Source organism: Tenrec ecaudatus, unplaced genomic scaffold, assembly GCF_050624435.1.
Source record: "Tenrec ecaudatus isolate mTenEca1 unplaced genomic scaffold, mTenEca1.hap1 Scaffold_602, whole genome shotgun sequence".
NCBI lineage: Eukaryota > Metazoa > Chordata > Mammalia > Afrosoricida > Tenrecidae > Tenrec > Tenrec ecaudatus.
In genome coordinates, this window is record NW_027459485.1 from 1,398,248 (window position 1) to 1,421,862 (window position 23,615).

A 23,615-nucleotide genomic window follows, 5' to 3' on the forward strand; every position below is an offset into this window, starting at 1 on the left:
TAGTCCAAATGCCCGCTAGTTAACCTACATAGTCCAAGTGCCCATTAAGGAACCTAGATAGTCCAAATGCCCGCTAGGGAACCCACATAGTCCAAGTGCCCGCTAGGGAACTTACAAAGTCCAAGGGCCGCTAGGGAACCTACATAGTCCAAGTGCCCATTCGTTAACCTAGATAATCCAAGTGCCCGCTAGGTAACCTAGACAGTCCAAGTGCCCGCTAGTTAACCTAGATAGTCCAAGTGCCCGCTAGGTAACCTACAAAGTATAAGTGCCCGCTTAGGAATCTATATAGTCCAAATGCCCGCTAGGGAGCCTACATAATCCTAATGCCCGCTAGGTAACCTAGATAGTCCAAGGGCCGGCTAGGAAACCTACATAGTCCTAGTGCCCCCTAGTTTTCCTACATTCTCCAAGTGCCCGATAGGGAACCTACATAGTCCAAGGGCCCGCTAGGGAACCTACATAGTCCAAGTGCCCGTTAGTTAACCTAGATAGTCCAAGTGCAAGCTAGGTAACCTAGATAGTCCAACAGCCCGTTAGGTAACCAACATACTCCAAGAACCCGCTAGGCAACGTAGATAGTTCAAGTGCCAGCTTGGTAACCTAGATAGTCCAAGTGCCCGCTAGGTAACCTACAAAGTCTAAGTGCCCGCTACGTTATATATATAATCCAAATGCCCGCTAGGGAACCTACATAGTCCAATGCCCGCTAGGAAACCTAGATAGTCCAAGTGCCCTCAAGTTAACCTAGATCGTCTGAGTGCTCGCTAGTTAACCTACATAGTACAAGGTCCGCTAGTTAACCTAGATAGTCCAAGTGCTCGCTAGTTAACCTACATAGTACAAGGGCCCGCTAGTTGACCTAGATAGTCCAAGTGCCCGCTAGGTAACCTAAGTAGTCCAAATGTCAGATAGGGATCCTACATAGTCCATGTGCCCGCTAGGTTACCTACATAGTCCAAGTGCCCGTTCGTTAAACTAGATAGTCCAAGTGTCCGCTAGGAAACCTACATAGTCCAAGGGTCCGCTAGGTAACCTAGACAGTCCAAATGCCCGCTAGTTAACCTACAAAGCACAATTCCCGTTAGGTAACCTAGATAGTCCAAATGCCCGCTAGGGAACCCACATAGTCCAAGTGCCCGCTAGGGAACTTACATAGTCCAAGGGTCGCTAGGGAACCTACATAGTCCAAGTGCCCTTTAGTTAACCTAGATAGTCCAAGTGCCCACTAGGTAACCTAGATAGTCGAACAGCCCGGTAAGTAACCTACATACTCCACGTACCCGCTAGGTAACGTAGATAGTTCAAGTGCCAGCTAGGTAACCTAGATAGTCCAAGTGCACGCTAGGTAACCTACAAAGTCTAATTGCCCGCTAGGTTATCTATATAGTCCAAATGCCCGCTAGGGAACCCACATAGTCCAAGTGCCCGGAAGGTAACCTAGATAGTCCAAGTGCCCGCTAATTAACCTACATAATCCAAGGGCCCGCTAGATAACCTACATAGTCCAAGGCCCGCTAGTTAACCTAGATAGTCCAAGTGCGCGCTAGTTAAGCTACATAGTACAAGGGCCCGCTAGTTGACCTAGATAGTCCAAGTGCCCGCTAGGTAACCTAAGTAGTCCAAATGTCCGATAGGGATCCTACATAGTCCAAGTGCCCGCTAGGTAACCTACATAGTCCAAGTGGCCGTTCGTTAACCTAGATAGTCCAAGTGCCCGCTAGGTAACCTAGACTGTCCTAGTGCCCGCTAGGTTACCTACGTAGTCCAAGTGCCCGTTCGTTAACCTAGATAGTCCAAGTACCCGCTAGGAAACCTACATAGTCCAAGGGCCCGCTAGGTAACCTAGATAGTCCAAGTGCCCGCTAGGTAACCTCGACAATCCAAGTGCCCGCTAGGTTACCTGCATATTCCAAGTGCCCGTTCGTTAACCTAGATAGTCCAAGTGCCCACTAGGTAACCTACATAGTCCTAGTGCCCGCTAGGTAACTTAGATAATCCAAGGGCCCGCTAGTTAACCTACATAATCCATGGGCCCGCTAGTTTACCTAGATCATGCAAGTGTCCACTAGTTAACCTACATAGTCCAAGTGCCCGCTAGTTAACCTATATACCAAGTACCTGCTACGTAACCTAGATAGTCCAAGGGCACGCTAGTTAACCTACATAGTACAACTGCCCGCTAGGCAACCTACATAGTCCGAGTGCACGCTAGTTAACCTAGATAGTCCAAGGGCCTGCTAGTTAACCTAGATAGTCCAAGTGCCTGCTAGGTACCCTACATAGTGCAAGTGTCTGCTAGTTCACCTACATATTCCAAGTGCCCGATATTTAACATAGATAGTCCAAGTGCCCGCTAGGTAAATTAGATAGTGTAAGTACCCGCTAGTTAACCTAGATAGTTCTAGTACCCACTAGGTAACCTAGATCGTCTAAGGGCCCCCTAGTTAGCCTACATAGCCCAAGTGCCCGCTAGGTAACCTAGATAGTCCAAGTGCCCGCTAGGTAACCTAGATAGTCCAAGTGCCCGTTCGGTAAACTAGATAGTCTAAGTGCACTTTAGGGAACCTAGATAATCCAAGGGCCCGCTAGTAAACCTACATAGTCCATGGGCCCGCTTGTTAACCTACATATTCCAAGTGCCCCCTAGTTAACCTACATAATCTAAGTGCCCGTTAGCTAACCTAGGTAGTCCAAGGGCCCGCTAGTTGACCTACATAGTCCAAATGCCAGCTAGGTAAGCTAGATAGTACAAGTGCCCGCTAGGGAACCTAGATAGTCCAAGTGCCTGTTAGCTAACCTAGATAGTCCAAGTGCCCGTTCGGTAAACTAGATAGTCCAAGTGCTCTTTAGGGAACCTAGATAATCCAAGGGCCCGCTAGTAAACCTACATAGTCCATGGGCCCGCTTGTTAACCTACATATTCCAAGTGCCCCCTAGTTAACCTACATAATCTAAGTGCCCGTTAATTAACCTAGGTAGTCCAAGGGCCTGCTAGTTGACATACATAGTCCAAATGCCAGCTAGGTAACCTAGATAGTACAATTGCCCGCTAGGGAACCTAGATAGTCCAAGTGCCTGTTAGCTAACCTAGATAGTCCAAGTGGCGGCTAGGTAACCTACACAGTCCAACTGCCCGTTCTTTAACCTAGATAATCCAATTGCCCGCTAGGTAACCTAGACAGTCCAAGTGCCCGCTAGTTAACCAACATAATCCAAGTGCCCGCTAGGGAACCTACATAGTCCAAGTGCCTGCTAGGCAACCTACATAGTCCAAGTGCCCGTTAGTTAACCTAGATAGTCAAAGTGCCTGCTAGGTAACCTAGATAGTCCAAGTGCCCGCTAGGTAACCTACATAGTCCAAGTTCACGCTTGGTAACCTAAATAGTCCAAATGCCCGCTACGGAAACTACATAGTCCAAGTGCCCGCTAGTTAACCTAGATAGTCCAAATGCCCGCTAGGCAACCTACATAGTGCAAGTGTCCGCTAGTTAACCTAGATCATCCAATTTTCCGCTTTTAACCTACGTAGTCCAAGTGTCTGCTAGGTCACCTAGATAGTCCAAGTGCCCGTTCGGTAACCTAGATAGTCCAAGTGCCCTTTAGGGATCCTTCATAATCCAAGTGCCTTCTAGGTAATCTAGATAGTCCAAGTGCCCGCTAATTAACCTAGATAGTCCTAGTGCCCGTTGGTTAACCTAGATAGTCCAAGTACCCACTAGGGGACGTACATAGTCCAAGTGCCCGCTATGTAACCTAGATAGTCCTATTGCGCGCTAGGGTATGTACATAGTCCAAGTGCCTGCTAGGAAACCTAGATAGTCCAAGTGCCCGCTAGTTAACCTACATAGTCCAAGGTCTGCTAGTTAACATAGATAGTCAAAGTGCCCGCTAGGTAACCTAGACAGTCCACGTGCCCGCTAGGTTACCTACATAGTCCAAGTGCCCGTTCGTTAACCTAGATAGTGCAAGTGCCCGCTAGGTAACCTACATAGCCCAAGGGCCTGCTAGGTAACCTAGATAGTCCAAGTGCCCGTTCGGTAACCTAGATAGTCCAAGTGCCCTTTAGGGATCCTTCATAATCCAAGTGCCTTCTAGGTAACCTAGATAGTCTAAGTGCCCGTTCGTTAACCTTCATAGTCCAAGGGCCCGCTAGGTAACCTAGATAGCCCAAGTGCCTGGTAGGGAACGTACATAGTCCAAGTGCCCGTAGGTAACCTAGATAGTCCATGTGCCCGCTAGTTAACCTACATAGTCCAAGTGCCTGCTGGGTAAACTACATAGTCCAAGTGCCCGAGCGTTAACCTACATTGTCCAAGTGCCCGCTAGGTAACGTAGATAGACCAAGTGCCCGCTAGGGAACGTACATAGTCCAAGTGGCCACTAGGTAACCTAGACAGTCCAATTGCCCCCTAGTTAACCTAGACAGTCCAAGTACCCGCTAGAGAACCTACATAGTCCAAGTGCCCGCTAGGGACCCTACATAGTCCAAGTGCTCGCTAGGCAACCTACATAGTCCAAGTGCCCACTAGGTTACCTAAATACTCCAAATGCCCGCTAGGGAAACTACATAGTCCAAGTGCCGCTAGTTAACCTAGTTAGTCCAAGGGCCTGCTAGTTAACCTAGATAGTCCAAGTGCCCGCTAGTTAACCTAAATCGTCCAAGTGTCCGCTAGGTAACCTACATAGTCCAAGTGCCTGCTAGGTAACCTAGATAGTCCAAGTGCCTGATAGCTAACCTACATAGTCCAAGTGTCCGTTCGTTAACTTAGATAGTCCAAGGGCCCATTGGGTAACCTACATAGTCCAAGTGCCCGCTTGGTAACCTGGATAGTCCAAGTGCCCGCTAGTTAACCTACATAGTCCAAGTGCCTTCTAGGGAGCCTACATAGTCCAAGTGCCCGCTAGGGAACCTACATAGTCCAAATGCCCGCAAGGAAACCTACATAGTCTAAATGTCCGCCAGGCAACGTACATAATCCAAGTGCCCGCTCTGGAACATACATAGTCCAAGTGCCCGTTAGATAACCTAGATAGTACAAGGGCCCCCTAGTTGACCTACATAGTCCAAGTGCCAGCTTGGTAACCTAGATAGTACAAGTGCCCGCTAGGGAACCTAGATTGTCCAAGTGCCTGTTAGCTAACCTAGATAGTCCAAGTGGCGGCTAGGTAACCTACATAGTCCAAGTGCCCATTCGTTAACCTAGATAATCCAAGTGCCCGTTAGGTAACCTAGACAGTCCAAGTGCCCGCTAGTTACCCTACATAGTCCAAGTGCCCGTTAGTTAACCTAGATAGTCAAAGTGCATGCTAGGTAACCTAGATAGTCCAAGTGGCCGCTAGGTAACCTACATAGTCCAAGTGCCCGCTAGGTAACTTAATAGTCCAAATGCCCGCTAGGGAAACTACATAGTCCAAGTGCCCGCTAGTTAACCTAGATAGTCAAGTGCCCCCTAGTAAACCTACATAATCCATGGGCACGCTAGTTAACCTACATAGTGCAAGGGCCCGCTAATAACCTAGATCGTGCAAGTGTCCGCTAATTACCCTACATAGTCCAAGTGCCAGCTAGGTAACCTAGATAGTCCAATTGCCCGCTAGGGATCCTTCATAATCCAAGTGCCTTCTAGGTAACCGAGATAGTCCAAGTGCCCGCTAGTAAACCTAGATTGTCCAAGGGCCTGCTAGTTAACCTAGATAGTCCAAGTGCACGCTAGTTAACCTAAATCGTCCAAGTGTCCTCTAGGTAACCTACATAGTCCAAGTGCCTGCTAGGTAACCTAGATATTCCAAGTTCCTGATAGCTAACCTACATATTCCAAGTGTCCGTTCTTAACGTAGATAGTCCAAGTGCCCATTGGGTAACCTACATAGTCCAAGTGCCCGCTAGGTAACCTACATAGTCCAAATACCCGCAAGGAAACCTTCATAGTCTAAATGCCCGCTAGGCAACCTACATAATTCAAGTGCCCGCTCTGGAACATACATAGTCCAAGTGCAAGTTAGCTAACCTAGATAGTCCAAGGGCCCGCTAGTTGACCTACATTGTCCAAGAGCCAGCTAGGTAACCTAGATAGTACAAGTGCCCACTAGGGAACCTAGATAGTCCAAGTGCCTATTAGCTAACCTAGATAGTCCAAGTGGCGGCTAGGTAACCAACATAGTCCAAGTGCCCGTTCGTTAACCTAGATAATCAAAGTGCCCGTTAGGTAACCTAGATAGTCCAAGTGCCCGCTAGTTACCCTACATAGTCCAAGATCCCGTTAGTTTACCTAGATAGTCAAAGTGCCTGCTAGGTAACCTAGATAGTCCATGTGCCCGCTAGGTAACCTACATAGTCCAAGTGCCCGCTAGGTAACCTAAATTTTCCAAATGCCCGCTAGGGAAACTACATAGTCCAAGTGCCCGATAGGTAACCTAGATAGTCCAAGTGCCCCCTAGTAAACCTACATAATCCATGGGCCCGCTAGTTAACCTACATAGTCCAAGCGCCAGCTAGGTAACCTAGATAGTCCAATTGCCCGCTAGGGATACTTCATAATCCTATTCCTGCTAGGTAACCTACATAGTACAAGTGCACGCTAGTTAACCTAGATAGTCCAAGTGCCCGCTAGGTAACCTACATAGTGCAAGTGTCCAATAGTTAACCTACGTAGTCCAAGGGACCCTTAGTTAACCTAGATAGTCCATGTGCCCGCTAGTTAACCTACATAGTCCAAGTGCCCGATAGAAAACTATATAGTCCAAGTGCCCTCTATGGAACCTACATAGTCCAAGTGCCCGTTAGGGAACCAATAGTCTTAGTGCTGGCTAGGGAACCTGTATCATCCAAATGCCCGCTAGGTAACCTACAAAGTCCAAGTGCCCGCTAGGTAATCTATATATTCCAAATGCCCGCTAGGGAACCTACATAGTCCAAGTACCCGCTAATTAACCTACATAGTCCAAGTGACCGTTAGCTAACCTAGAGAGTCTAAGGGCCCACTAGTTAACCTACATAATTCAAGTGCCCGCTATGTAACTTAGATAACCCAAGTGCCCGCTAGTTAACCTACATAGTCCAAAGGCCCGCTAGTTAACCTACATAGTGCAAGGGCCCGTTAGTTAACCTAGATCGTCCAAGTGTCCGTTAGTTAACCTACATAATCCAAATGCCCGTTAGCTACCCTAGATAGTCCAAGGGCCCGCTAGTTGACCTACATAGTCCAAGTGCCCGCTAGGTAACCTAGATAATCCTAGTGCCCGTTAGTTAACCCAGATAGTCCAAGTGCCCGCTAGGGTATGTACATAGACCAAGTGCCCGCTAGGTAACCTAGATAATCCAAGTGCCCGCTAGTTAACCTACATAGTCGAAGGGCCCCTTAGTTAACCTAGATAGTCATAGTGCCCGCTAGTTAACCTAGATTGTCCAAGTGTCCGCTAGTTAACCTACATAGTCCAAGTGCCCTTAGGTAACCTAGATAGTCCAAGTGCCCGCTAGGGAACCTACACAGTCACGTTCCCGCTAGGTAACCTAGATAGTCAAGGGCTCGTTGCCTATCCTAGATCGCCGAAGTGCCCGCTAGGCAACCTACATAATCCAAGTGCCCGTTCGTTAACCTAGAAGTCCAAGTGCCCGCTATGTTACCTGCATAGTCCAAGTGCCCGTTAGGTAACCTACATAGTCCAAGTGCCCGCTAGGTAACCTAGATAGTCCAAGTACCCGTTAGCTAACCTAGATAGTCCAAGTGCCCGCTAGGCAACCTACATAATCAAAGTGCCCGCTAGGTAACCTAGATAGTCCATGTTCCTGTTAGTTAACCTAGATAGTCCTAGTGCCCGCTAGGTAACCTACATAGTCCAAGGACCTGCTCGTTAACCTAGTTCGTCCAAGTGTCCGCTAGGTAACCATATAGTCAAAGTGTCCGCTACGTAACCTACATAGTCCAAGTTCCCACTAGGTCACCTAGATAGACCAAGTGCCTGTTACCTAACCCTGATAGTCCAAGTGCCCGCTAGGTAACCTACATAGTCCTAGTGCCCGCTAGTTAACCAACATTGTCCAAGTGCCCGATCCGGACCTACATAGTCCAAGTGCCTGTTAGGTAACCTACATAGTCCAAATGCCCGCAAGTAACCTACATAGTCCAAGTGCCCGATAGGGAACTCACATAATCCAAGTGCCCGCTAGGGAACCAACATAGTCCAAGTACCCGTTAGGTAACCTAGATAGTCCAAATGCCCGCTAGGGAACCCACATAGTCCAAGTGCCTGCGAGGTAAACTACATAGTCCAAGTGCCCGTTTGTTAATCTATATTGTCCAAGTGCCCGCTAGTTAACCTAGATAGTCCAAGTGCTCTTTCGTTAACCTAGACAGTCCAAGTGCCCGCTAGGGAACATACATAGTCCAAGTGCCCGCTAGGGAACTTACATAGTCCAAGTGCCCGCTAGTTAACCCAGATAGTCCAAGTTCCTGTTAGCTAACCTACATAGTCCAAGTGCCCGTTCGTTAACCTAGATAATCCAAGTGCCCGTTAGGTAACCTAGAATGTCCAAGTGCCCGCTAGTTACCCTACATAGTCCAAGTGCCCGTTAGTTAACCTAGATAGTCAAAGTGCCTGCTAGGTAACCTAGATAGTCCAAGTGCCCGCTAGGTAACCTACATAGTCCAAGTGCCCGCTAGGCAACCTAAATAGTCCAAATGCCCGCTAGGGAAACTACATAGTCCAAGTGCCCGCTAGTTAACCTAGATAGTCAAGTGCCCCCTAGTAAACCTACATAATCCATGGGCCCGCTAGTTAACCTACATAGTGCAAGGGCCCGCTAGTTAACCTAGATCGTGCAAGTGTCCGCTAGTTAACCTACATAGTCCAAGTGCCAGCTAGGTAACCTAGATAGTCCAATTGCCCGCTAGGGATCCTTCATAATCCAAGTGCCTGCTAGGTAACCTAGATAGTCCAAGTGCCCGCTAGTTTACCTAAATCGTCCAAGTGTCCGCTAGGTAACCTACATAGTCCAAGTGCCTGCTAGGTAACCTAGATATTCCAAGTTCCTGATAGCTAACCTACATAGTCCAAGTGTCCGTTCGTTAACGTAGATAATCCAAGTGCCCATTTGGTAACCTACATAGTCCAAGTGCCCGCTAGGTAACCTACATAGTCCAAATGCCCGCAAGGAAACCTACATAGTCTAAATGCCCGCTAGGCAACCTACATAATCCAAGTGCCCGCTCTGGAACATACATAGTCCAAGTGCCCGTTAGATAACCTAGATAGTACAAGGGCCCGCTAGTTGACCTACATTGTCCACGAGCCAGCTAGGTAACCTAGATTGTACAAGTGCCCACTAGGGAACCTAGATAGTCCAAGTGCCTATTAGCTAACCTAGATAGTCCAAGTGGCGGCTAGGTAACCTACATAGTCCAAGTGCCCCTTCGTTAACCTAGATAATCCAAGTGCCCGTTAGATAACCGAGACAGTCCAAGTGCCCGCTAGTTACCCTACATAGTCCAAGTGCCCGTTAGTTAACCTAGATAGTCAAAGTGCCTGCTAGGTAACCTAGATAGTCCAAGTGCCCGCTAGGTAACCTACATAGTCCAAGTGCCCGCTAGGTAACCTAAATTGTCCAAATGCCCGCTAGGGAAACTACATAGTCCAACTGCCCGATAGGTAACCTAGGTAGTCCAAGCGCCCCCTAGTAAACCTACATAATCCTTGGGCCCTCTAGTTAACCTACATAGTCCAAGCACCAGCTAGGTAACCTAGATAGCCCAATTGCCCGCTAGAGATCCTTCATAATCCTATTCCTGCTAGGTAAACTACATAGTCCAAGTGCACGCTAGTTAACCTAGATAGTCCAAGTGCCCGCTAGGTAACCTACATAGTACAAGTGTCCGATAGTTATCCTACGTAGTCCAAGGGACCCTTAGGTAACCTAGATAGTCCATGTGCCCGCTAGTTAACCTACATAGTCCAAGTGCCCGATAGAAAACTATATAGTCCAATTGCCCTATATGGAACCTACATAGTCCAAGTGCCCGTTAGGGAAATAATATTCTTAGTGCTGACTAGGGAACCTGTATCATCCAAGTGCCCGCTAGGTAACCTACAAAGTCCAAGTGCCCGCTAGGTAATCTATATAGTCCAAATGCCCGCTAGGGAACCTACATAGTCCAAGTACCCGCTAATTAACCTACATAGTCCAAGTGACCGTTAGCTAACCTAGATAGTCTAAGGGCCCACTAGTTAACCTACATAATTCAAGTGCCCGCTATGTAACTTAGATAAATCAAGTGCCCGCTAGTTAACCTACATAGTCCAAAGGCCCGCTAGTTAACCTACATAGTGCAAGGGCCCGCTAGTAAACCTAGATCGTCCAAGTGTCCGTTAGTTAACCTACATAATCCAAATGCCCGTTAGATAACCTAGATAGTCCAAGGGCCCGCTAGTTGACCTACATAATCCAAGTGCCCGCTAGGTAACCTAGATAGTCCTAGTGCCCGTTAGTTAACCCAGATAGTCCAAGTGCCCGCTAGGGTATGTACATAGACCAATTGCCCGCTAGGTAACCTAGATAGTCCAAGTGCCCGCTAGTTAACCTACATAGTCGAAGGGCCCCTTAGTTAACCTAGATAGTCCAAGTGCCCGCTAGTTAACCTAGATTGTCCAAGTGTCCGCTAGTTAACCTACATAGTCCAAGTGCCCTTAGGTAACCTAGATAGTCCAAATGCCCGTTAGGGAACCTACATAGTCCAAGTTCCCGCTAGGTAACCTAGATAGTCAAGGGCCCGTTTCCTATCCTATATCGCCGAAGTGCACGCTAGGCAACCTACATAATCCGAGTGCCCGTTCGTAAACCTAGAAGTCAAAGTGCCCGCTATGTTACCTGCATAGTCCAAGTGCCCGTTAGGTAACCTAAATAGTCCAAGTGCCCGCTAGGTAACCTAGATAGTCCAAGTACCCGTTAGCTAACCTAGATAGTCCAAGTGCCCGCTAGGTAACCTACATAATCAAAGTGCCCGCTAGGTAACCTAGATAGTCCATGTTCCTGTTAGTTAACCTAGATAGTCCTAGTGCCCGCTAGGTAACCTACATAGTCCAAGGGCCCGCTCGTTAACCTAGTTCGTCCAAGTGTCCGCTAGGTAACCAAGATAGTCAAAGTGTCCGCTACGTAATCTACATAGTTCAAGTTCCCACTAGGTCACCTAGATAGTCCAAGTGCCCGTTACCTAACCTAGATAGTCCAAGTGCCCGCTAGGTAACCTACATAGTCCTAGTGCCCGCTAGTTAACCAACATTGTCCAAGTGCCCGATCCGGACCTACATAGTCCAAGTACCTGTTAGGTAACCTACATAGTCCAAATGCCCGCTAGTAAACCTAGATAGTCCAAGTGCCCGATAGGGAACTCACATAATCCAAGTGCCCGCTAGGGAACCAACATAGTCCAAGTACACGTTAGGTAACCTAGATAGTCCAAATGCCCGCTAGGGAACCCACATAGTCCAAGTGCCCGCTAGGGAACTTACATAGTCCAAGTGACCGTTAGTTAACTTAGATAGTCCAAGTGCCCGCTAATTAACCTAGATAGTCCAAGTGCCCTTTCGTTAACCTAGACAGTCCAAGTGCCCGCTAGGGAAACCACATAGTCCAGTGCCCGTTAGGGAACTTACATATTCCAAGTTCCCGCTAGTTAACCTAGATAGTCCAAGTGCCCATTCGTTAACCTAGACAGTCCAAGTGCCCGCTAGGGAAACCACATTGTCCAGTGCCCGCTACGGAACTTACATAGTCCAAGTGCCCGCTAGTTAACCTAGATAGTCCAAGTGCCCTTTCGTTATCCTAGACAGTCCAAGTGCCCGCTAGGGAACCCACATAGTCCAAGTGCCCGCTAGGGAACTTTCATAGTCCAAGTGCCCGTTAGTAACCTATATAGTCCAAGTACCCGCTAAGTAACATAGATAGTCCAAGTGCCCACTAGGGGACATACATACTCCAAGTGCCCGCTAGGTAACCTAGATAGTCCAAGTGCCCGCTAGGGTATGTACATAGACCAAGTGCCCGCTAGGTAACCTACATAGTCCAAGTGCCCGTTAGGGAGCCTAGATAGTCCAAGTGCCCGCTAGGGAACCTGCATCGTGGAAGTGTCTGCTAGGTAACCTAGATAATCCAAGTGCCAGCTAGTTAAACTACATAGTAAAAGTGCCTGCGAGGTAAACTACATAGTCCAAGTGCACGTTCGTTAACCTACATTGTCCAAGTGCCCGCTAGGTAACGGAGATAGCCCAAGTGCCCGCTAGGGAACGTACATAGTCCAAGTGCCCTCCAGGTAACATAGACAGTCCAATTGCCCCCTAGTTAACCAAGACAGTCCAAGTGCCCGCTAGGAAACCTACATAGTCCACGTGCTCGCTAGGCAACCTACATAGTCCTAGTGCCCGTTCGTTAACCTAGATAGTCCAAGGTCCTGCTAGTTAACCTACATAGTCCAAGTGCCCGTTAGGGAACCTAGATAGTCCAATTGCCCGTTAGCTAACCTAGATAGTCGAAGTGTCTGCTAGTTAACCTACATAGTCCAAGACAGTCCAAGTGCCCGCTGGGTTACCAACATAGTCCAAGTGCACGTTGGTCAACCTAGATAGTCCAAGTGCCCGCTGGTATCCTACATAGTCCAAGGGCCCACAAGGTTACCTTGATAGTCCATGTGCCTTCTAGTTAACCTACGTAGTCCAAGTTCCCGCTAGGTAACCTACATAGTCCAAGTGCTCACTAGGTAACCTAAATAATCCAAATGCCCGCTAGGGAAACTACATAGTCCAAGTGCCCGCTAGTTAACCTAGATTGTCCAAGGTCCTGCTAGTTAACCTAGATAGTCCAAGTGCCCGCTAGTTAACTTAAATCGTCCAAGTGTCCGCTAGGTAACCTACATAGTCCAAGTGCCTGCTAGGTAATCTAGATAGTCCAAGTGCCTGATAGCTAACCTACATAGTCCAAGTGTCCGTTCGTTAACTTAGATAGTCCAAGTGCCCATTGGGTAACCTACATAGTCCAAGTGCCCGCTTGGTAACCTGGATAGTTCAAGTGCCCGCTAGTTAACCTACGTAGTCCAAGTGCCTTCTAGGGAGCCTACATAGTCCACGTGACCGCTGGGAAACTACATAGTCCAAGTGCCCGCTAGGGAACCTACATAGTCCAAGTGCCCGCTAGGTAAGCTACATAGTCCAAATGCCCGCAAGGAAACCTACATAGTCTAAATGTCCGCCAGGCAACCTACATAATCCAAGTGCCCGCTCTGGAACATACATAGTCCAAGTGCCCGTTAGAAAACCTAGATAGTCCAAGGGCCCACTAGTTGACCTACATAGTCCAAGTGCCAGCTTGGTAACCTAGATAGTACAAAGGCCCGCTAGGGAACCTAGATAGTCCAAGTGCCTGTTAGCTAACCTAGATAGTCCAAGTGGCGGCTAGGTAACCTATATAGTCCAAGTGCCCGTTCGTTAACCTAGATAATCCAAGTGCCCGTTAGGTAACCTAGAATGTCCAAGTGCCCGCTAGTTACCCTACATAGTCCAAGTGCCCGTTAGTTTACCTAGATAGTCAAAGTGCCTGCTAGGTAACCTAGATAGTCCAAGTGCCCGCTAGGTAACCTACATAGTCCAAGTTCCCGCTAGGCAACCTAAATAGTCCAAATGCCCGCTAGGGAAACTACATAGTCCAAGTGCCCGCTAGTTAACCTAGATAGTCAAGTGCCCCCTAGTAAACCTACATAATCCATGGGCCCGCTAGTTAACCTACATAGTGCTAGGGCCCGCTAGTTAACCTAGATCGTGCAAGTGTCCGCTAGTTAACCTACATAGTCCAAGTGCCAGCTAGGTAACCTAGATAGTCCAATTGCCCGCTAGGGATCCTTCATAATCCAAGTGCCCGCTAGGTAACCTAGACATTCCAAGTGCCCGCTAGGGAAACCACATAGTCCAGTGCCCGCTAGGAAACTTACATAATCCAAGTTCGCGCTACTTAACCTAGATAGTCCAAGTGCCCGTTCGTTAACCTAGACAGTCCAAGTGCCCGTTAGGGAAACCATAGTCCAGTGCCCACTAATTAACCTACATAGTCCAAGTGCCCGCTAGTTAACCTAGATAGTCCAAGTGCCCTTTCGTTAACCTAGACAGTCCAAGTGCCCGCTAAGGAACCCACATAGTCCAAGTGCCCGCTAGGGAACTTACATAGTCCCAGTGCCCGTTAGTAACCTATAAAGTCCAAGTACCTGCTAGGTAACGTAGATAGTCCAAGTGCCCACTAGGGGATGTACATACTCCAAGTGCCCGATAGGTAACCTAGGTAGTCCAAGTGCCCGCTAGGGTATGTACATAGACCAAGTGCCCGCTAGGTAACCTACATAGTCCAAGTGCCCTTTAGGGAGCCTAGATAGTCCAAGTGCCCGCTAGGGAACATGCATCGTGCAAGTGCCTGCTAGGTAACCTAGATAATCCATGTGCCCGCTAGTTAAACTACATAGTCCAAGTGCCTGCTAGGTAAACTACATAGTCCAAGTGCCCGTTCGTTAACCTACAATGTCCAAGTGCCCGCTAGGTAACGTAGATAGCCCAAGTGCCCGCTAGGGAACGTACATAGTCCAAGTGCCCACTAGGTAACCTAGACAGTCCAATTGTCCCCTAGTTAACCTAGACAGTCCAAGTACCCGATAGGGAACCTACATAGTCCAAGTGCCCGCTAGGGAACCTACATAGTCCAAGTGCTCGCTAGGCAACCTACATAGTCCAAGTGCCCGTTAGGGAACCTAGATAGTCCAATTGCCCGTTAGCTAACCTAGATAGTCGAAGTGTCTGCTAGTTAACCTACATAGTCCAAGACAGCCCAAGTGCCCGCTGGGTTACCTACATAGTCCAAGTGCACGTTGGTTAACCTAGATAGTCCAAGTGCCCGCTGGTATCCTACATAGTCCAAGGGCCCACAAGGTAACCTTGATAGTCCATGTGCCTTCTAGTTAACCTACGTAGTCCAAGTGCCCGCTAGGTAACCTACATAGTGCAAGTGCCCACTAGGTTACCTAAGTAATGCAAATGCCGGCTAGGGAAACTACATAGTCCAAGTACCCGCTAGTTAACCTAGATAGTCCAAGTGCCCGCTAGTAAACCTAGATAGTCCAAGGGCCCGCTAGTTAACCTATATAGTCCAAGTGCCCGCTAGTTAACCTAAATCTACCAAGTGTCCGCTAGGTAACCTACATAGTTCAAGTGTCTGCTAGGTAACCTAGATTGTCCAAGTGTCTGATAGCTAACCTACATAGTCCAAGTGTCCGTTCGTTAACCTAGATAGTCCAAGTGCCCATTGGGTAACCTACATAGTCCAAGTGTCGCCTGGTAACCTGGATAGTCCTAGTGCCCGCTACATAGTCCAAGTGCCTTCTAGGAGCCTACATAGTCCACGTGACCGCTAAGGAACCTACATAGTACAAGTGCCCATTAGCTAACCTAGATAGTCCAAGGGCCCGCTAGTTGACCTACATAGTCCAAGTGCCCGCTAGGGAACCTAGATAGTCCATGTGCCTGTTAGCTATCCTAGATAATCCAAGTGGCGGCTAGGTAACCTACATAGTCCAAGTGCCCGTTCGTTAACCTAGATAATCCAAGTGTCCGCTAGGTAACCTAGACAGTCCAAGTGCCCGATAGTTACCCTACACAGTCCAAGTGCCCGTTAGTTAACCTAGATAGTCAAAGTGCCTGCTAGGTTACCTAGATAGTCCAAGTGCCCGCTAGGTAACCTACATAGTCCAAGTGCCCGCTGGGTAACCTAAATAGTCCAAATGCCCGCTAGGGAAACTACATAGTCCAAGTGCCCGCTAGTTAACCTAGATAATCCAAGTGCCTGCTAGTAATCCTACATAATCCATGGGCCCGCTAGTTAACCTACATAGTGCAAGGGCCCGCTAGTTAACCTAGATCGTGCAAGTGTCCGCTAGTTAACCTACATAATCCAAGTGCCCGCTAGTTAACCTAGATAGTTCAAGTGCCCGCTAGGGATCCGTCATAATCCAAGTGCCTTCTAGGTAACCTACATAGTCCAAGGGCCCGCTAGGTAACCTAGATAGTCCAAGTGCCCGCTAGGCAACGTACATAGTCCAAGTGACCGTTCATTAACCTAGAAGTCCAAGTGCCCGCTATGTAACCTAGACAGTCCAAGTGCCGCTAGGTTACCTGCATAGTCCAAGTGCCCGTCCGTTAACCTAGATAGTCTAAGTGCCCACTAGGGAACCTATATAGCCCAAGTGCCCGCTAGGTAACCTACATAGTGCAAGTGTCTGCTAGGTAACCTACATAGTCCAAGGGCCCGCTAGTTAACATAGATAGTCCAAGTGCCCGCTAGGGAAGGTACATAGTCCAAGCGCCCGCTAGGTAACCTAGAGAGTGCAAGTGCCCGCTAGTTAACCTACATAGTCCAAGTGCCTGCTAGGTAACCTACATAGTCCAAGGGCCTGCTAGTTAACCTACATAGTGCAAGTGCCCGCTAGGTAACCTACATAGTGCAAGTGTCCGCTAGTTAACCTACATAGTCAAATTGCCCGCTAGTTAGCCTAGATAGTCCAAGTGCCCGCTAGGTAACCTACATAGTGCAAGTGTCCGCTAGTTAACCTAGATCGTCCAATTTTCCGCTAGTTATCCTACATACTCCATGTGCCTGCTAGGTAACCTAGATAGTCCAAGTGCCCGTTGGGTAACCTAGATAGTCCAAGTGCCCTTTAGGAATCCTAGATAGTCCAAGTGCCCGCTAGGGAACCTACATAGTCCAATTGCCCGCTCTGGAACATACATAGTCCAAGTGCCCGTTAGTTAACCTAGATAATCCAAGTGCCCGCTAGTTAACCTAGATAGTCCAGTGCCCGCTAGGTAACCTACATAGTCCAAGTGCCCGCTAGGTTACCTATATATTCCAAATGCCCGCTAGGGAACCTACATAGTCCAAGAGCCCTCTAGTTAACCTAGATAGTCCTAGTGCCCGCTAGTTAACCTTGATAGTCCAAGTGTCCGCTAGTTAACCAGGATCATCAAAGTGCCCTCTAGTTAACTTACATAGTCTAAAGGCCTGCTAGTTAACCTACATAGACCAAGGGCCCACTAGTTAACCTAGATAGTCCAAGTGCCCGCTAGTTAATTTACATAGTCCAAGTTCCCGCTAGGTAACCTAGACAATCCATGTGACCACTAGGTTACCTACACAGTCTAAGTGCCCGTTCGTTAACCTCCATAGTCCAAGTGCCCACTAGGTAACGTAGTTAGCCGAAGTGCCCGCTAGGGAACGTACATAGTCCAAGTGCCCACTAGGTAACCTAGACAGTCCAATTGCCCCCTAGTTAACCTAGACAGTCCAAGTACCCGATAGGGAACTTACATAGTCCAAGTGCCCGCTAGGAACCTACATACTCCAAGGGCCCGCTAGTTAACCTACATAGTCCAAGGTCTGCTAGTTAACCTAGATAGTCAAAGTGCCCGCTAGGTAACCTAGACAGTCCAAGTGCCCGCTAGGTTACCTACATAGTCCAAGTGCCCGTTCGTTAACCTAGATAGTCCCAGTGCCCGCTAGGTAACCTACATAGTCCAAGGGCCCGCTAGGTAACCTAGACAGACAAAGTGCCCGTTAGGTAACCTTGATAGTCCAAGTGCCTGCTAGGTAACCTACATTGTCGATGTTCCCTCTAGGTAACCTAGATAGTCCTAGTGCCCTTTACCTAACCTAGACAGTCCAAGTGCCCGCTAGGCAACATACATAGTCCAAGTGCCCGTTCGTTAACCTAGAAGTCCAAGTGCCTGCTATGTAACCTAGACAGTCCAAGTGCCCGCTAGGTTACCTGCATAGTCCAAGTGCCCGTTCGTTAACCTAGATAGTCCAAGTGCCCACTAGGGAACCTATATAGTCCAAGTGCCCGCTAGGTAACCTACATAGTGCAAGTGTCTGCTAGGTAACCTACATAGTCCAAGTGCCCGCTAGGGAAGGTACATAGTCCAAGTGCCCGTTAGGTAACCTAGAGAGTGCAAGTGCCCGCTAGTTAACCTACATAGTCCAAGTGCCTGCTAGGTAACCTAGATTGTCCAAGGGCCTTCTAGTTAACCTACATAGTCGAAGTGCCCGCTAGGTAACCTACATAGTGCAAGTGTCTGCTAGTTAACCTACATAGTCAAAGTGCCTGCTAGTTAACCTAGATAGTCCAAGTGCCCGCTAGGTAACCTACATAGTGCAAGTGTCCGCTAGTTAACCTAGATCGTCCAATTTTCCGCTAGTTAACCTACATAGTCCAAGTACCCGCTAGGTAACCTAGATAGTCCAAGTGCCCGTTAGGGAACCTAGATAGTCCATGTGCCCACTAGGGAACCTACAGTGTCCAATTGCCCGCTCTGGAACATACATAGTACAAGTGCCCGTTAGTTGACCTAGATAATCCAAGTGCCCGCTAGTTAACCTAGATAGTCCAGTGCCCGCTAGGTAACCTACATAGTCCAAGTGCCCACTAGGTAACCTATATAGTCCAAGTGCCCGCTAGGGAACCTACATAGTCCAAGAGCCCTCTAGTTAACCTAGATTGTCCAAGTGCCCGCTAGTTAACCTAGATAGTCCAAGTGCCTGCTAGTTATCCAGGATCATCAAAGTGCCCTCTAGTTAACTTACATAGTCCAAAGGCCTGCTAGTTAACCTACATAGACCAAGGGCCCGCTGGTTAACCTAGATAGTCCATGTGCCCGCTAGTTAACCTACATAGTCCAAGTACCCGCTAGGTAACCTACATAGTTCAAGTGCCCGCTAGGTAACATACATAGTCCAAGTGCCCGTTAGGGAGCCTAGATAATCCAAGTGCCCGCTAGGGAACCTGCATCGTGCAATTGCCTGCTAGGCAACCTAGATAATCCAAGTGCCCGCTAGTTAACCTAGATAGTCCAAGTGCCCGCTAGTTAACCTAGAACCTCCAAGTGTCCGCTAGTTAACCTACATAGTCCAAGGGCCCGCTAGTTAACCTACATAGTCCAAGAACCCGCTAGTTAACCTAGAGAGTCCAGTGCCCGCTAGGTTACCTACATAGTCCTAGTGCCCGCTAGGTAACCTAGATAGTCCAAGTTCCTGTTACCTAACCTAGATAGTCCAAGTGCCCGCTAGGTAACCTTGATAGTCAAAGTGCCCGTTAGGTAACCTAGATAGTCCAAGTGCCCGCTATGTAACCTACATAGTCCAAGTTCCCGCTAGGTAACCTAGATAGTCCAAGTGCCCGTTACCTAACCTAGATCGTCCAAGTGCCCGCTAGGCAACCTACATAGTCCAAGTGCCCGTTCGTTAACCTAGAAATCCAAGTGCCCGCTAGGAAACCTAGACAGTCCAAGTACCCGCTAGGTTACCTGCATAATCCAAGTGCCCGTTAGGTAACCTAGATAGTCCAAGTGCCCGCTAGTTAACCTACATAGTCCAAGTGCCCGCTAGGTAACCTAGATAGTCAAAGTGCCCGTTTGGTAATCTACATTGTCCAAGTTCCCGCAAGGTAACCTAGATACTCCAAGTGCCCGTTACCAAACTAGATAGTCCAAGTGCTCGCTAGGGAACCTATATAGTCCAAGTGCTATCTAGGTAACCTAGATAGTCCAAGGGCCCGCTAGTTAACCTACATAGTCCAAAGGCTTGCTTGTTAATTTTGATATTCCAAGTGCCCGCTGGTTAACCTAGATCGTCCAAGTCCCCACTAGTTAACCTAGATCATCCAAGTGCGTGCTAGTTAATCTACATAGTCCAAGGGCCCACTTGTTAATCTAGATCGTCCAAGTGTCCTGTAGTTAACCTACATAGTCCATGTGCCTGCTAGGTAATCTACATAGTGCACGTGCCCGCTACGTAAGGTACTTAGTCCAAGTGCCCGATAGGAAACCTACAAAGTGAAAGTGTCCGCTAGTTAACCTACATAGTCCAAGTGCCCGCTAGTTAACCTAGATTGTCCAAGTGCCCGCTAGGTGACCTACATAGTGCAAGTGTCCGCTAGTTAACCTACATAGTCCAAGTGCCCGCTAGTTAACCTAGATAGTCCAAGTACCCGCTAGTTGACCTAGATTGTCCAATTGTCCGCTAGTTAACCTACATAGTCCAAGTGCCCTTTAGGGAACCTAAATAGTCCAAGTGCCCGCTAGGGAACCTACATAGTCCAATTGCCCGCTCGGGAACATACATAGTCCAAGTGCCTGTTAGTTAACCTAGATAATCCAAGTGCCCGCTAGTTAACCTACATAGTCCAAGTTCCCGATAGGTAACCTACATAGTCCAAGTGCCCGCTAGGTAACCTATATAGTCCAAATGCCCGCTAGAGAACCTACATAGTCCAAGTTCCCACTAGGTAACCTAGATAGTCCAAGTGTACGCTAGTTAACCTAGATAGTCCAAGTGCCCACTAGTTAACCAGGATTTTCCAAGTGCCCTCTAGTTAACTTACATAGTCCAAGGGCCTGCTAGTTAACCTACATAGACCAAGTGCCCGCTAGTTAACCTACATAGTCCAAGTGCCAGCTAGGTAACCTAGACAGTCCAAGTGACCACTAGGTTACCTACATAGTCCAAGTGCCTGCTAGGGAACCTACATAATCCAGTGCCCGCTAGGTAACCTAGATAGTCCAAGTGCACGCTAGTTAACCTACATAATCCAAGTGCCTGCTAGGTAAACTACATAGTCCATGTGCCCACTAGGTAACCTAGACAATGCAATTGCCCGCTAGTTAACCTAGACAGTCCAAGTACCCGCTAGGGAACCTACATAGTCCAAGTGCCTGCTAGGGAACCTACATAGTCCAAGTACCCGTTAGGTAACCTAGATAGTCCAAATGCCCGCTAGGGAACCCACACAGTCCAAGTGCCCGCTAGGGAACTTACATAGTCCAAGTGCCCGTTAGTTATACAAGATAGTCCAAGTGCCTGCTAATTAACCTAGATAGTCTAAGTGCCCGTTCGTTAACCTAGACAGTCAAAGTGCCCGCTAGGGAAACCACATAGTCCAGTGCCCGCTAGTTAACCTAGATAGTCCAAGTGCCCTTTCGTTAAACCTAGACAGTCCAAGTGCCCGCTTTGGAACCCACATAGTCCACATGCCCGCTAGGGAACTTACATAGTCCAAGTGCCCGCTAGTTAACCTACATAGTCCAAGTGCCCGCTAGGTAACCTAGACAGTCCAAGTGACCACTAGGTTACCTACATAGTCCAAGTGCCCGCTATGGAACCTACATAGTCCAAGTGCCCGCTAGGTAACCTAGATAGTCCAAGAGCACGCTAGTTAACCTACATAATCCAAGTGCCTGCTAGGTAAACTACATAGTCCATGTGCCCACTAGGTAACCTAGACAGTGCAATTGCCCGCTAGTTAACCTAGACAGTCCAAGTACCCGCTAGGGAACCTACATAGTCCAAGTGCCCGCTAGGGAACCTACATAATCCAAGTGCTCGCTAAGCAAACTACAAAGTGCAAGTGCCCGTTAGTTAACCTAGATAGTAAAAGTGCCTGCTAGGTAACCTAGATAGTCCAAGTGCCCGCTAGGTAACCTACATAGTCCAAGTGCGAGCTAGGTAACTTAGATAGGCCATTTGCCCGTTAGCTAACTTAGATAGTCGAAGTGTCTGCTTGTTAACCTACATAGTCCAAGAGCCCGTTCGTTAACCTAGATAGTCCAAGTGCCCGCTAGGTAACCTAGACAGTCCAAGTGCCCGCTAGGTTACCTACATAGTCCAAGGGCACGTTCGTTAACCTAGATAGTCCAAGTGCCCGCTGGTAACCTACATAGTCCAAGAGGCCGCTAGGTATCCTTGATAGTCCAAGTTCCTTCTAGTTAACCTACATAGTCCAATTGTCCGCTAGGTAACCTAAATAATCCAAATGAGCCTAGCTAGGGAAACTACATAGTCCAAGTGCCTGCTAGTTAACCTAGATAGTCCAAGTGCCCGCTAGTAAACCTAGATAGTCCAAGTGCCTGTTAGCTAACCTACATAGTCCAAGTGCCCGTTCGTTAACCTAGATAGGCCAAGTGCCCTCTATGTAACCTAGACTGTCCAAGTGACCGCTAGGTTACCTACATAGTCCAAGTGTCCGTTGGTTAACCTAGATAGTCCAAGTGCCCTTTAGTTAACCTAGATAGTCCAAGTGCCCGCTAATTAACCTAGATAGTCCAAGTGCCCGTTCGTTAACATAGCATGTCCAAGTGCCCGCTAGGGAAACCACATAGTCCAGTGCCCGCTAGGGAACTTACATAGTCCAAGTGCCCCGATAGTTAACCTAGATAGTCCAAGTGCCCGTTCGTTAACCTAGACAGTCCAAGTGCCCGCTGGGGAAACCACATAGTCCAGTGCCCGCTAGGGACCTTACATAGTCAAAGTTCCCGGTCGTTAACCTAGATAGTCCAAGTGCCCGTTCGTTAACCTAGACAGTCCAAGTGCCCGCTAGGGAAACCACATAGTCCAGTGCCCGCTAGGGAACTTACATAGTCCATGTTCCCGCTAGTTAACCTACATAGTCCACGTGCTCGTTCGTTAACCTAGACAGTCCAAGTGCCCGCTAGGGAAACCACATAGTCCAGTGCCCCCTAGGGAACTTACATAGTCCAAGTGCCCGCTAGTTAACCTAGATAGTCCAAGTGCCCTTTCGTTAACCTAGACAGTCCAAGTGCCCGCTAGGGAACTTACATAGTCCAAGTGCCCGTTAGTAACCTATATAGTCCAAGTACCCGCTAGGTAACGTAGAGAGTCCAAGTGCCCACTATGGGACGTACATACTCCAAGTGCCCGCTAGGTAACCTAGATAGTCCAAGTGCCCGCTAGGGTATGTACATAGACCAAGTGCCCGCTAGGTAACCTACATAGTCCAAGTGCCCATTAGGGAGCCTAGATAGTCCAAGTGCCCGCTAGGGAACCTGCATCGTGCAAGTGCCTGCTAGGTAACCTAGATAATCCAAGTGCCCGCTAGTTAAACTACATAGTCCAAGTGCCTGCGAGGTAAACTACATAGTCCAAGTGCCCGTTCGTTAACCTACATTGTCCAAGTGCCCGCTAGGTAACGTACATAGTCCAAGTGCCCACCAGGTAACCTAGACAGTCCAATTGCCCCCTAGTTAACCTAGACAGTCCAAGTACCCGATAGGGAACCTACATAGTCCAAGTGCCCACTAGGGAACCTACATAGTCCAAGTGCTCGCTAGGCAACCTACATAGTCCAAGTGCCCGTTAGCTAACCTAGATAGTCGAAGTGTCCGCTAGTTAACCTACATAGTCCAAGTGCCCGTTCGTTAACCTAGATAGTCCAAGTGCCCGCTAGGTAACCTAGACAGTCCAAGTGCCCGCTAGTTTACCTACATAGTCCAAGTACACTTTCGTTAACCTAGATAGTCCAAGTGCCCGCTGGTAACCTACATACTCCAAGGGACCGCTAGGTAACTTTGATAGTCAAGTGCCTTCTAGTTAACCTACGTAGTCCAAGTGCCCGCTAGGTAACCTACATAGTCCAAGTGCCCACTAGGTAACCTAAATAATCCAAATGCCCTCTAGGGAAACTACATAGTCCAAGTGCCCGCTAGCTAACCTAGATAGTCCAAGTGCCCGCTAGTTAACCTAAATCGTC